Source organism: Aricia agestis, chromosome 14 (genome assembly GCF_905147365.1).
Source record: "Aricia agestis chromosome 14, ilAriAges1.1, whole genome shotgun sequence".
Lineage (NCBI taxonomy): Eukaryota > Metazoa > Arthropoda > Insecta > Lepidoptera > Lycaenidae > Aricia > Aricia agestis.
In genome coordinates this window covers 4,001,954-4,017,689 of record NC_056419.1, presented here as the reverse complement: position 1 = coordinate 4,017,689, position 15,736 = coordinate 4,001,954, and positions in this window count along the sequence as shown.

The window sequence follows — 15,736 nt, the reverse complement described above, 5'->3', positions numbered from 1 at the left end:
ATTTGGTTGTAACAACGCCTTATTCTTCTAAGTTATCGCGTGCTTGGCAACACTTGTGATGAGTATAACTTACCGCTAATGGCTTTATAATATTCGTTTTTGTTTAATAGCGATAAGTGGCTTTTACTACAAAAACTACAAAGGTGAAGGCTGAATCACCAATAATTATGATTATTTACAATGTTTTTGAAACTAATACCAATATTATAATAAAGACTAAATATTTGCTTATTTGTTTTTATTAAATGATATCCAAAATTATATTGTCATAGCTAAGGGAAGAGAAATTACTTATCAGTTATTTCACACTAAAACTTTAATAATATCTATTAATACGTAGTTAAAAAATCAACAACAGGAAATTAAGTCAAGAAGATATTGTCAATATCCTTGTTAGTCCTAAAAATTCTTGCATTATAGCCACTCTAGCTAGGGCATGCTCTACCTATTGTCCTTTAACAGTAGCGCGTTGTTTTAAAAAACGTGTTTTATTTGATGCTTACAAAGTTACAAAAGATAACCTATATATTAACAATAGTTTCGTTGACAAGCACACAAAACATTTTTTATGACTGTTTTATAACAATTGAATATTATAATGTCAGAATTTGCCAATTGTAAGCACCTGTTTTTGAAAAAAATTCAATCATCTTGGCGAAAGGCACAATTTAATCCTATTACTATCTACGAGTACCTTATCATAACTTTAGGTTTTTCGACAAACATAATAATATAACAATAATAATATTCGCTTCACACCACGTCAGTCTGGCCCCGTGCTAAGTACCTGAAGAACTTGTGTTACAGGTACCAGACAACGGAAATACATATATTTAATACTTTTATAATACATACATATTAATATTTAAGATTTTTGATTATATTATGATACACATATTTAATACACATCCATGACCCAGGAACTTTTTGAAAACTTTTTGTTCCATCGGCGGGATTCGAAACCGCAACCTCCGGCTTGAGCTACTAACATGCCCACCAACTGAGCCACAGAGGTCGTCAATAGATAATAGTACAAGGTAGCCTTCAAGTATTTCCATGAAAATTTGAGTTCTTAATAAAAATAGGTTTCGATGGAGACAAAAGGCTCCTAGTGGTATGCCTAGGAAACCGGATATTTTAAGCTGCAATATTAGGTTTTTTTTTTAGAGAAAAGAGCTTGGATATTATAATCCACGTAGCTCGGCGTCCCAGGTACCACATACCTTACAATATGTTACACTTGCGACATTATTATGATATCAGAATTTCTCATACGGTAAGACGCTGCACCTTCGTAGATATAAAAAAAATCGCCCCAGGCGCAGGAATTAAGTCACGATTACGCCCGTGGGCCAAACTCTACCGATGTTGCCGTATTAACATAAACATTCCCGGACCTCACAATACATTGCCTGCCTTTTTATTACGTCAATAATTTCAAGTATTAAAGTGTACTTTGGTTGGTACAGTCAGCAGTAAAAGCAGCTAAAAGCCGAGCTTTGTGAGGGCTCGCGTCGTCACACCTTGACTGACTGATGATAATTGATAACACATCTACATAATATCAAATAAAAATTACTATGTTAAAGCACAAATGAATAGGCGTGATAATTTTTCCGTAAAGAATACCATACATTTTACAGGTTGTGGGATATTACTAGGGTTCGCTTCGCTCGTCCTGATAAAGTGTTCAGACTTCAGAGTTCATCTGAAGGCATTCTAAATAAAACTGAATATCTTAAGTACTTTATTTCATGACCTACCTATAACTTACAAATTAATAACATTAATTGGGAGTAAGTATACTAAATATTTTAATACACTTTTTTTTTGTAAATAAACGAAATAGAAGAAACAAAAATGGTTGTACAGATTTTTAGCTTCAAATTACGATATTTTTTTTGGCCAAAAACTTTATATGCTCCTATTAATTACAAATAGTAATTAATAGGATCATATAAATTAATATTTTTTAATTAATTATTTTATAGTATAATGAATAACATCTGCATACACAAATTACATACACATTGTGTATTTTTTATTTGTAGTAGTAAGAATACAATATTTTTGACAATGACTGTACTTTTCAAAAACCGTTAACCCGCGGATGATTTTGTACACGCGATGTACAATTATAAAATAAGTTTATTAGATCAAAATATGGGTTAAATACTATCCCATGATTTAGCTCTTTGATGCGTAATGGGCGATATTAAAAGGATATTACAACTTTTAATTTCTAACGTAATTTTTTTTTAAAATTGCTATTATCATTCAGAACCAATATTTCGCATATTTTATGCTCTGGCCTCTGGTATTGACAATAATAAGAAAAACAACGGATAACATTACGGCAGAAAAAGGAGCTTGAAGTTAAAATGAAACAGCTTACCAAGTAAACGGTTATAAAGAAATCAGCCATAAAATAATGAAAAGGGTTCCGTACCGTTATTGAGCGAGAGTTGGCAAAAAATTGTATTTTTGTATTGGAGCCCCCCTTAAATATTATATTTTTGATTTTTATTTTATTAATAATTATTAAAGTACACATTATATAATTACGGACTTTGTGAGTATTTCAAGTACTTACCTGTTACCATTATTGATTACGAACAAAAAACGCAAACAAAATCACGTTTGTTGAAAGGAAGCCAACCCCCCTTAATTTTTTATTTCATTTTTAGTATTTGTTGTTATAGCGGCAATAGAAATACACAATCTGTGAAAAATTCAGAAGTCTATCTATAGCGGTTCTTGATATATAGCCTGCAGACAGACGGACAGACGGGCAGACATCGAAGTCTCAATAATAGAGTCCCGTTTTTACCCTTTGGGTACGGATTACGGAACCCTAAAAGAGACCGGGGATATAACTTCGTGTCCTACCTGATACCTCGCTTTGGCGGTCTACCCTTCTGATGACTAACGAATTTTCCATCTCGGTCACATGTTTCTGCGAGCTATTTACCTACTCTTCCAAAAAAATATGAAATTTTCCCTTAAAAATTACGTCATAACAGAGCCATATTGGAAAACCAATCACACAGCGGAAGCCCAATAAATAAACATCAAAGAAATTCACTAAACAAATAAGTTACAATGTTAAGTCGTAAAGCATTGTTCTTAACGGTCATAGGAGACGGGTCTTAATGACCCATTAGAGTTTTGTTTCACACCCATTACTAAAAGCCGGGGTCAAAGCGGCCGACGTGTTCCCTCGCTTTTACGTGTTAATTGTATTCGAATATCAGATAAGGGTATTCTTTTAATGATAACGTAAAAGGTATCTAATGTTACGTCTGTTTTATAATTTAATTATTGGGTTAGATATTGAAACGAAAATTCATTAAAATGCCATTAATATCCCGCGTCGGTATCGCAGGGTTCATTTTTACTTAATGTTCGAATAATTTCGGTTACGTTTGATATGGAATGTGAGAAGGATCAAATATATTGACAGAGTTCGTATTTAATTTTCTTCATAAAACTTAGAAAAGTATTTATGTAGCAGAATAATTCTTATACAGTGTGTAACAAAAACTAGTGATAATACATTAGGGTGTGTACGTGTTCCTTGTAGAGAGTTCATTGTGAAAGTAGCAGCTCTGAAAGACGAAAATTTTTTTTCACTTTTGTATGGGCAAGGGCCCGAGCGTCACGAGTTTCCTCATACAAAAGTGAAAAAAAAAATTAGGTCTTTCAGCGCTGCTACTTTCACAGTGAACTTTCTACAAGGAACACGTACACACCCTAAAGTATTATCACTTATTTTTGTTACAACCTGTATATGAAAATTGAAAAAAGTTACAATAACGCTGTATCGACCATTCTTAAGATAAAATCATTTGTTTTTATATAAAAATTTGATGAGATTTATTAACATTAAGGTAATCCAAATAAAATTGAACTTTAAAAAATTGCTTAAGATGTTTTCACAAAGTTGCTGAGGTTAAGGTGAACCGAGAAGTTTAAACGATTTTAAACTCAGCTTAACCCATTTTGAGCTTTAATAAAATAAGTAAAAGCGATCGTAATCTGATTTTATGTTTGTACTAAAGGGCAGATAAAATACATTTTGTCCAAATACCCAGTCTTTAAGGAAAGACACTGGGTATTTGGACAAAATGTATTTTACAATTTGCATAGCGATAAGTGAAGTAAGGTTTTACACAACGCGGTGCGAATGCTCGATTTAAGAGATTTTTTGGCTGAAATTTAACTATTCACTTATCACTACTTTGATTGGCTAACGTTAAAATATTAGCCACTAAACAACACTGTTAATAAAAACTCAGGCATCGAGTAACTGTCAAAAATTTTTGTCCAGTAGCCCTAGCACGGTAACCAGTGGAAATGCGAAAGTATAGAAAAACTGTGGAGATATGGTGAAGATAAACGTAAGGTGTCGTTCCAAACTTTTTTCGTTCCGAAAAATTCAAATAAATTGCCACTTTATGACAGACTATAGTCACAAACTGTGGAGATAAACTTAAGGTGCCGTTCCGATCTTTTTTCGTTCCGAAACATTCAATTCAAATGCCACTTTATGACAGAATAGTCCTAAAAATTCAAATAACATCTTACTTTATGACATATTATACTATAGTCTGTCATAAAGTGGCCTTTTAATTGAATTTTTGTCGGTCGCGATTAGCCGCGGTAAAGATCGGAACGGCACCTTAAGTTTATGTCCACAGTTTGTCTATACTTTCGCATTTCTACTTTTCGCCGTGCTAGCACTACAGGAGTCTACAAAATGTGACCCGAATACATGTGCATACTTTATGCATGTATTCGGCACACAATTTTGTGTAAATAAAGAAGTGACAATTAATGTCAACGGCTTTATTTCGTAAATTTGCGTGTTAGTGTTTCGTCGCTATTGCCATATTTTAGTATGCGAAAAGGAACCAAATTCAAAACGTTTGAAGGGGAGTTAGGTACGTTTCCTTAGTTTTTATTATTCGTTGGCTGAATATTGCTGAATTCATAAAATTCTGTTAAAAACCTCATATACTGAGCACAAGTGACATGATTATGACGAATAATATTTGATTTCTAGATCAAATTAGGATATTTGCTGAGGAAAATATAGACCAGCCTTTCCCATAACGCCCCTTTGTGGGCGCTGAAGGTCTAAAGGAGGCGATGTGGGAGTTGTGGGAATAAATGGGGGCGGCGATGTGGGAGTTGTGGGACCCAGAAAAAAAATGGGGGCGTTGTGTAGAGGCTTCAATTTAAAAGTAGGTGAAACAAAGGGGCGCCTAAATTTTTTTTCTCAAAATAGACAAATTAATAAGTTTGGCAACTCCTGCCAAATAGCCAAAGTTAATAATACTATCTAACGTTGGCAAAAAAGTCCACAGCCTAACATAATATAACCTCCTTTTTTGGAAGTCGGTTAAAAAGTGGTAAGCACCAGCTGCTAGTCGTAGGCGTAATAAGCGTTTATTAAGTCATAAGAAGCGACCCGCGGAGTCGCCATCGGGGGCTATTAAGGTTATGGCGCAAAACTGCTGACGAAATTAATGAAAAAATATATATTTTAAGCTGCAATCATACTATTTCACTGTTAAGAAGAACGTAAAAAAAATAGGAAAGAGAATACCAATGTTAGATGTTTTTTAAGAGTTAAACATTCGACTAAAATGTAACATAGATGTTCCTCGCGATTAAGACATCCTTACCTTTTCCTTTTAAAAAGTAGCTTATGTCCTTTTCCACGGTCTGCGCAAAATTTCATCAAAATAAGTCTAGCCTATACTATTTCGTGACAAAAATGGATTAATTTTTGTGTATAAAGATAATGGTTTCTTTATACACAAAAATAATCGTAAGTTATTGGTTACAACTTACAACACACGTTGTAAAAGTACATAAATAAGTTATAAAAGGCGTGGAGGACATAATTGGAGACGACAAACAATCATTACCCAGTAATAAAGATATCATAGATAATAAATAAAGCAATAAGCCCACTAAACCTAATATCGTCAAATTATGCACACCTACGCACTCCCAAAATTACTTCCAACTCCCACAAGAAACATTATGTTCAATTAATTGACAAACTTAATTTATACACTCTTACATATATTCTCATTATGGAACATCTTAATAGAGCCGGGAACGTATACACTTGACGTAATTAGAAATGATCGCGACGAAATCTGAAATGCTTGGAAGTCATAGATTTTTATGTTAATTTAGTAGTATTGTTTTTGAAAGTGAAATATTTATAATGTGTCAGCTTTTTTTTTAAAGAAGGTCGCTGTAGCCCTGACGTCGCTGCGACCCATGACCCTAACCCAATACTGCTCATAAATTGAACGATATGGTTGGGGTTGGTGCCACGAATTTCCTCTGTGGACGAGTATTTGTGGCGACCAAGGTGCCTGCCAATGTGCCAGCTAGTCTCTTCTTTATTTACAGAAAATATGCTTTCCAAAGCACTTCTTTTGTAAGTAAAGAAACCAAATTCATCTCCATACTAATATAATAAATCCGAAAGTATGACTTTTTGTCTGTGTTACCTCTTCACCATTTAATCGCTGAACCGATTTTGATGAAATTTGGTATGGAGACACTTTGAGACCTTGGAAAGGACATAGGATACGTCTTATTGTCTCGGAAAAGTGAAGGGAATCCGCGCGGTAAATGAATTTCTGTGGAGTGTAGTAGCAGACATCAACTAGTGAGGAGTAAAATCACCTAATGATAGAACAGAAGCTTACAATAGTAGCAAGTTTATCAAAAAGTGAAATTCCGACAAGTATCAATAATTGGAAAATCAACCAAGTGCGAGTCGGACTCGCGCACGAAGGGTTCCGTACCGATACAGAGCAAAACTAGGCTAAAAATTGTGTTTTTTGTATGGGAGCCCCCCTTAAATTTTAATTTTATTTTAATATTATTATTAAATATTAAAGTGCACATATAATGAAAGAATGTGTGAAAAATTCAAGTGCCTACCTCTTGTCATTATTGACATAGAGCGAAAAAGGCCGTAAATATAAGGTTTGTTGTATGGCAGCCCCCCTTAAATATTCAACTTATTTTGTTTTTAGTATTTGTTGTTATAGCGGCAATAGAAATACATAATCTGTGAAAATTTCAGAAGTCTAGCTATATCGGTTCTTGAGATACAGCCTGGAGACAAACAGACTGACAGACAGACGGACAGACAGACGGACAGACAGACGGACAGACAGACGGACAGACAGACGGACAGACAGACGGACAGACAACGAAGTCTTAGTAATAGGGTCCCGTTTTTACCCTTTGGGTACGGTACCCTAAAAAGTAGGGAATTGTTAACTCAGAGCCATTTGAAATGTAATTCCGAAGTCATTTTTCACTGAAATCCGTTACAGTGCTGATCTTGATTAATCGCCGAGTTACGACTTACGATTCGCGGAAATAAAACATTTGATGAAACGGTAAAAAATTTACTAGTTTAGTGTACTCTACATCAGAGAATAGAACACGGCTGCAACTCCGTTGCGTCAAAATTATTTTAACGCGCGGGAACCGTACATTTTTCCGGGATAAAATATATCCCTTGTCCTTTCCCGGGACTCAAAGTATCTTTATACCAAATTTCAGAAAAATCGGTTCAGCGGTTTGGGCGCGAAGAGGTAACAGACAGACAGACAGACACACTTTCGCGTTTATAATATTAGTATGGGTACATCGTGATCTTTCTGATTGGAACTCGACGTTGCGGAACGGAGTTGCGGGCACGCATCTAGTATAATATTTATTATTTAATAAAAACAGTAAACATTCTTCATACACACTAGCGCATTTTTCCGATGCCGAATTTTTTGACAAATAGGTATTTGTTTTAGGCAGATATTAATATCTCATTCTATTGCGGATGAGGGTCAAAAGGGCAGTCGCTTCGGGCATTTTCAGGGGACGTCAAAATAGAAGCTAATTAAAGTTGTGTTCTGAGCCGGCTGCCCCACGACTTCCGGTGGAGGAATTTTTGGAGTGGAAAAATTCGGTGCCCAGAAAATCTCTTTAGAGCATTTGTGGATTTTCTGATTTCTCGTTTATTATTCAGAAGACTTTGTGTCTGCTGGTAAGTTACCAGCAGATAGAAAGTCTTAAGAAAAAGGTGAATGCAGTAAAGTGGTCCAAATTTCCAGCACTAACGAGACCCATATTGACTTATTGTCCATTAAATATAGAGTAACTTTCATTATGAGACAAATTAAAAAGAAGCTGACCATATGAAAAAATATTTTTTGGAGTGAAAATATTGATATTAATAATTCATTCATCTATTTCAGTGGAAATCTAATAGTAAATGCCAAGTGACATGTCATAACAAAGATTGAGTAGTTAAAAAGTGCAATGGATCATATTAACACTATTTTATGGAATAAAATGGTAGATAACTTTTTTCCCTCATAACTTTTTACTAACAGGATATTTTTTTACAATGCTTTCGTATTTAGCAGACCTTTACATGAGTGTTATTGGTTGTGGACATTTGCACCAAACTCAATATGTACATTTTTATTACATCTACAATATTTTCATACAAAATGGTAAAAAACACGACTTTTCATTCGGTCATAACTTTTCACTAACAGGGTATTTTTGACTGCGATCTGATTGTAATGATTCAGTATTTCGTAGACAATTTTACTATTTACGTCTCGTTAGTGATGGAAATTTGAACTAGACTCCATACATTTTAAAACATACTCCTTTGCTGTTTATTTGTGAACTTACATTGCAACAGCAATAATATAAAATATTGTGGCTTATTAATGACTAGACGTTCCGCGCGGCTTCGCCCGCGTAAATTAGACATTTCACAGACAAATTAGACCACAAAAAATAGCCATAAGCTACTTCTTTTGGCACACCAAATAACATTAAAATTGCTCCAGTAGTTCGTGAGCTGATAAGCCCTTTCAAATAATTTCCCCCGTTTTTTCCACATTTTCCTCTATTTCTTCGCTCCTATTAGTCTTAGCATGATAAAATATAGCCTATAGCCTTCCTCAATAACTGGGCAATCTAACACTGTAATAACTTTTCAAATCGGACCAGTAGTTCCTGAGATTAGCGCAATCAAACAAACAAACAAATAAACTCTTCCGCTTTATAATATTATAATAAAGTACAGATAATTATTCTTAGTGTTGTAACCGTTTGCTCGTTTGCCCTCTTATTTTATATTCAAAAAAAGTATAAACTATTGATAGAGGCATTTGGAGGTCCCAAAAACATTCAATTATATCGTTTATCAGCATTGCTCTTTCCACCTTGATACTCGGAAAAGGTACGAAACCGCAAACTTAGACCATTCATCCCTTTCAATCAAATCTTAGTTCCACCACCGGCCTTCGAATCAATCATTGATTACATATTTTATTCAGGGGAACAAATAATTCAAAGGATCCCAAATAATTTATTAACCGAAGAAGGCTCGGTCCGAAATGCGAATATCTGGGGGAAGGGGGTTCCGGATAAAGGGTATCCGGAGAACTCCCGTCCAATGTTCATCTGTAATGAGATTCCGACGATGTTATCGCGATGACAACGGATCCCTAATTTGTGGTCCATCTTGTATTGATCCAGTCAATCTGAAATGGCGCTAGGTCAAACACGCCTACATCTTGTATTTTGAGGATGGCTTGTTTTATTTGGATGATGCTATATAATTACTAGCTGTCCCGGCAAATATTTCTTTGCCATATAAAGTATTTCGCCCGTATTATTTTATTGAAGTGACTAAATAAGACAGTATGTCACCATGGCAACGTCCATCGCTATCCCGTCGCTCAAACAATGGTCGCCGTCAGTCTCGAGTTGTAATAATTTACTATTATTTATTCAACAAATGCACTTATCAATATAAAAAATACCCAGTAGCCGATTCTTACACACTTAATTGTATTATTTTTATTGCTAATGTATTTTGTTTGTTTTTTACCTGTGACATCTCATTACTTGTAATGTAATAATTATTCTGACTAAATTAGATTCTCTTAATATTATTGCTAATTAGTTTCAACCGATGACACCTTGTTACTAAACTTGTAGTTATTCTCACAAAAAATTAATTATATTGTTTTTTTTTTTCTTAATTGCAATGAAATAAAATTAAATATTAGTTCTTCTAATTAATTGTTAGTTTGTTTACTATATTAATATTACATAAAATATTATATATAGTAAGTTAAGCATTTCTTATGACAAACTTCTAGAAACTTATTTTTAATGAAAGGAGCAAATACCTCTAAAACATTTGCATACGCCTGTAATTAGCTATTGTGTTAGTTTAAAACAAAAATGTATTAGTTTTTAAGTTATTAATGTTGTCATAATATGTTGTTGGTGTATCTTTAAATAAATAAATAAATACACCTACTTAGGCCTACTGAATATGCATATAAAATTTGGTAAAAATCAGTAAAGCCGTTTCGGAGGAGTACGCGGCCTAAAATTGTGACACGAGAATTTTATATATTAGAGATTTAAAACTTAGTATACTACAGAATAAAATCAATACTTCCATACTAATACTTATTTAAATGCATAAGTGTATCTGTCTGTCTGTTACCTCATAATTCCCAAGCCGCTGAACCGATTTTTCTGCAATTTGACATGGAGATACTCTGAGTCCCGGGAAAGGTCTTAGGATACTTTTTATCCCGGAAAAATGTACGGTTTCCGCGCGATAAACGAGTTTTAGAGCGACGGAGTTACGGATGTCATCTAGTATGTTAAAATAATTTATGACAATACAAAGTTATCGACGCAAAAACTTATTCGGTACATTTATTGGAAGGCACTGAAGGTACTTATTTATTAAAATTCTTCGAGAGCTTACCAAGAACTTCTCTTAGACTACCACTTAATTGTATTACCGGATAATAGATTGACAGAAACTCAGCGCATTTGTGATCGTATATGAGAAAGTTTGTCATTGTATTAATCTCCTACCCTGAACAGAAATTGCTTCCAATCTCGATAGAGTTTTTAAAATGACGACATCTTACACACAAAAAACCACCAATTGTAAATGTGTGAATATAACACACAATTATCTCTAATATACTATTTTCTTCTTCTATTCCATAACTCTTATTTGATTTCAATTTGAATGCAGTATTGAAGTATAATAGACTCGATCTAAATAGAATAAAAATATTTTGTGGGGATTTGTTAGCGTTTAAAATGGCACATTGTACCGGTAACGGCCCCCAGCTGACGGAAAATTAAAAAGCAAAACGAAGAGTTCGCCCGTTCTTTTTAATCTTTTCCAACGATACGATTCATTAAAATTTTCAACACGCTACCCCCTAGATTTATTCGATACGAAATGACGAAGTTGGCAGACTGATATAGAATTTTCGATGAGTACGTATTAAAGCCAAAATGAGAATTTAGATCGACCGCACGATAGAAGCAAGCCATTATCTGATTGGTGATGCGTCCAGTCAATTTTTAATTTCCCTGATAACAAAGAGAGTAAACTGAAAATTATTCGTTCATCGCCTAATTTGTATGTTAACTGTGATTTTTATAAATGTAATTAATATTCCCAATCTTTATTTTATCTTTTCCATAAAATCTCGCAATATTTTGTATCCGATAATTAAAAAAAATACACTCGCAAATTCTATATCTAATAACGAAGTCGCAAGAAAAGCTACATAAACAAGTAAATTTAAACAAATCGCTGGAGCAATATAAAGACTCGTAAAGCGATTTTTTTCACAAAGTAGAAATTATGGCATTACGAATTAATAAAGAAACGGAACTTGGCTCCCATAAATTTACCATAATCTTCTTAACATAATGCCTAAGTAAACAGGATTCGAACGGGAAATTAAGTATGCGGCTAATAGTGTCCGTAATTAATGGTTATTAGCTAAAAATAGGGGAAAATGTAATATGTTAATTGTATATAAAATTAGAATAGAATATTGGGACTTACTGCGTTTTCCCTCGGATGCAAAAAATCTTTTTTTGTATATAAAATTAGGGGGCAATATAATAATAAAACATAATATAATTCTCTTAGTTCTCTTTTTAACACTGCTTTCATAGATTTATTTTTGTAAAATTTTCCTAAAGTCACATTTTTATTATTACGAAAAAGCCGAGCTTAAATTCTTTAAATATCTATCAACTAAATTATTATAGTTGTTAAGTAAAAAGTGTATAAAAGAATATTGACTACAATATATTATGGCCAAATGGAACCGCAAAAAAAAAAAATAAGGTGTTGATTATAAAATATTGCTAATAAAATCTTTAATCATCATATATAATATGATATTAAGTACTTGGAACAAATATGCTGATGTATAAATCATTATTTCCTGACATCTGAAATAGAGGAATAATGATTAATCTATGCGTCTATACATATAATAAAATCGTAGGAAACTCAATTCTGTAAATTGAATATTTTTGAAAAATAATACTTGGAACGTGATCTCCAATCGATATGGAAGCCAGAAATATAGTTTTAGAATTTTTGTCTGTTTGTCTAATTGTCTGTTTGTCTGTATGTATGTCCGGGATAAACTCAGAAAGTACAGGATGGATTTACTTCAAAGGGGCTCCAAAACCCCCCCCCCCCCCCTCCCAAATTTTTTTCTTTCAACAAAACGATGTCGCGGAGACATATTTCTCCTTTTTTAAGAACAAAGTTAAAAACTACACTAAACATACGGTTTTCGAGTTTCATTTGATTTGGGACGAGATCTACTATGCTGACGCGGATGAAGTCGCGGGCACCAGCTAGTAATAAATAATATTAGTATGGATCAGACTTCGGTGCCATGAGCACGGTCACTGGGCGAATTGAAACTGTATTAGCCATTCAATATTCATTACTTGGAATTAGGTAACGTTTTTTAAATGTACAGTTGAAAACATAAGTGTTAACTTAAATAAGTTTAAATAAGTATTTTATTTAAATTTTTTCACAGCTGTTTTTTTTTAAGTTAATTAACCTAACCTAAGTTAACATAATTCATTTTTGAGTAAGTATAAAGAAAATGACGTGTTTAATGTATGATGAAATAATATTATAATCAAATTTAAAATGTTAAGGTAAAGTGAATCAAAAGGAAGTAAGTAAAAAACAATATTACAGAAACCCTAAAGATTATAAGAAACTAAAAATGGTCAAATGGCAAAAAATATAATGGCGATATATTATTATTGTGATATTTAATCACATGTAATCACCGAGGAAATGAATTAATTTAGGTAATATTTTCTCTTTAGACTTTCCAATAGGTAAGCTACAAGATACAGTTTACGCATGACCAGATAAAAAGAAACCTTCCAAAATTAACGTAAACTTTAACATCATATTAAATAACTAAATTTAATTTCATTACCACTCGCGTGCGCGATTACACATGCGTAGGTGAACACAGGTAAAGAATTTAGATACTTAATTTATCTCTATATGTATCAGTATATAAATTGGCAATTTTCTTTGGCGACATCATCCAGAGATTTATGATGAGAGATAACTAGAAAACTGGTTAGAGCGAACTAATATGGTCGCCATTTGTAACAAAGTGACGTTATTATTACAGTGAAAAAGAATTGTAGGTGCTATCAAGATGAATTGGGCATTATTTTGCCATTTATTTTTCTTAAACGGTCTTTCTTTTGCGTATCTGAATTAGACTGGAATTTTATGCTCTTATTTCTGCAACATTGGGTACCTTAATGTCATTGAAGTACTTTTAATGATCTAGTCTAGTATAATATTATGTAATTTAATGATACAGATAAACAAAATTAATTTTACCCGTAGTCTGTATAAAATATAACTGAAAATAAACATTTTATTACTTAATGTTAAACATCCATACTAATATTCTAAATGCGAAAGTGTGTCTGTCTGTCCTCCTCTTCACGCCCAAACCGCTGAACCGATTTAGCTGAAATTCGGTATGGAGGTACTTTGAGTCCCGAGGAAGGACATAGGATACTTTTTATTCCGGAAAAATGTACGGTTCCCGCGCGATAAACGAATTTTGGCGCAACGGAGTTGCGGGCGTCATCTAGTTGATTATAATTATCGTGGAAAAAGAAATAATGAATTAAATTATGATCAAAATGACTAATACTCAAACTCTTTATCGATAGAACTTAAGACTCTCTCAACTCAGAAGCTTATTTCCACTCGCAAAATGCTAGTTAAGTTCAGAGTTTGAGGCTTCATGTTCATGTTACCATTTAGAATTTTGGCTAAAATTTAACTCTGTACCAGCTAGGGTTCCCAACCGGATTGCTCAGGAGACTCCGGTAAACTCCCGCAGAACAATAATTTCTTCGATTTTTCAATGCATAATATATTATTTACTTGGTAAAAATAGTAAGATAAGGTTGAACTGGCCAACTATTATTATCTTTTCGAAGCAAATAGCGTGGATTTACGCTGGGTTGACCAATGACTTCTTTACGAAATCGAAAGACAGAAATGGTCCTGAGACTATGTTCTTTCTCGCTCGCTTTCATATTATGGTTATCGCTTGCTTTCATATTATATAAACCTCACATTTGTCTAGCGTCGCTTCAGTTCGGCAGACTTCGGCACGGTGTTTGTGTGCGTGCTACCAGACGTATGCGTGTAGAGTTGTAGACTATAATACTGTAATAGCAATAGCAAGTGCCACACGTTTCATTGCAGTACATCCCCCCTCCCCCGCCCTCCCGTCAATTCTCCCGGATTGGTCCTTTCGAGAGTTGGCAACCCTAGCTCCAGCGCTGAAACAGAGCCGATATTTGGCTATTACATTGTAACATGTGGTCGGCAGCTGTTGGCCTATTTTTTAATGGCCCATAGTATTGTGGGACTAAACGTGTAATAATTATTTGCATGTAATTATTAATTGTGTTGGCAACATTTGTTTATTCTATTTCCCACGATATTTTGTTTGATACTAAGGTACTGCTCTTCTTAATAGACTGTAAGGTTTTTTTTTAAATCTGAGTATGTATCTTTAAAGGTACAGTTACACATGCTTGTTTGAAGCACGAGAGCATACTTCAACCGAGCAGTTGCTGCTTACGAGCACGCGTGTCCAAGCATTGCTTAAAATAAGCATGCTTATTTCGCTGTTTTTAGCTTAGTTGCTAGCTGTATCTTTAGTATCTACTGTACCCTTAGTATCTAATATCAACATCTATCTACTTATACTTTTCTTCTGTTTCGTTTTTACTTTCTGCAGTACTTAAATACTCGTGGAGGGCAACCACCAGTTTGTTATGGAAGTACCAGATGATGCAACTCCGTTGTGCCAAAATTCGTTTACCACGCGAGAACCATACATTTTTCCGGGACAAAACTATCATATGTCCTTTCCTGGGACTTAAAGTATCTCCGTATCGAATTTCAGAACAATCAGTTCTGCAGTTTTAGGCGTGAAGAGGCAACAGATAGGCAGATATACTTTTGCATTTATAATATTAATACGAATATCATCCAAATTGTGTACGTATAGTGAATCACTTAAGAATGCACCTGACCATATACTTAATCTTGACTATATACTTAAACCTAGATCTCAAAATCTGTAAGGTCTAGAAAACTGATTTGATGTAGTCCACGACGTCTTCGACCTCCATGGACCAGTGCAGGCGGGATATGTACAGGGGCGTCGCGGGGACCTCGCTCCGCAGACGCAGCTCAGGTACATATGGCGCTGTGCCGCGATGGTTGCGGGCGGCG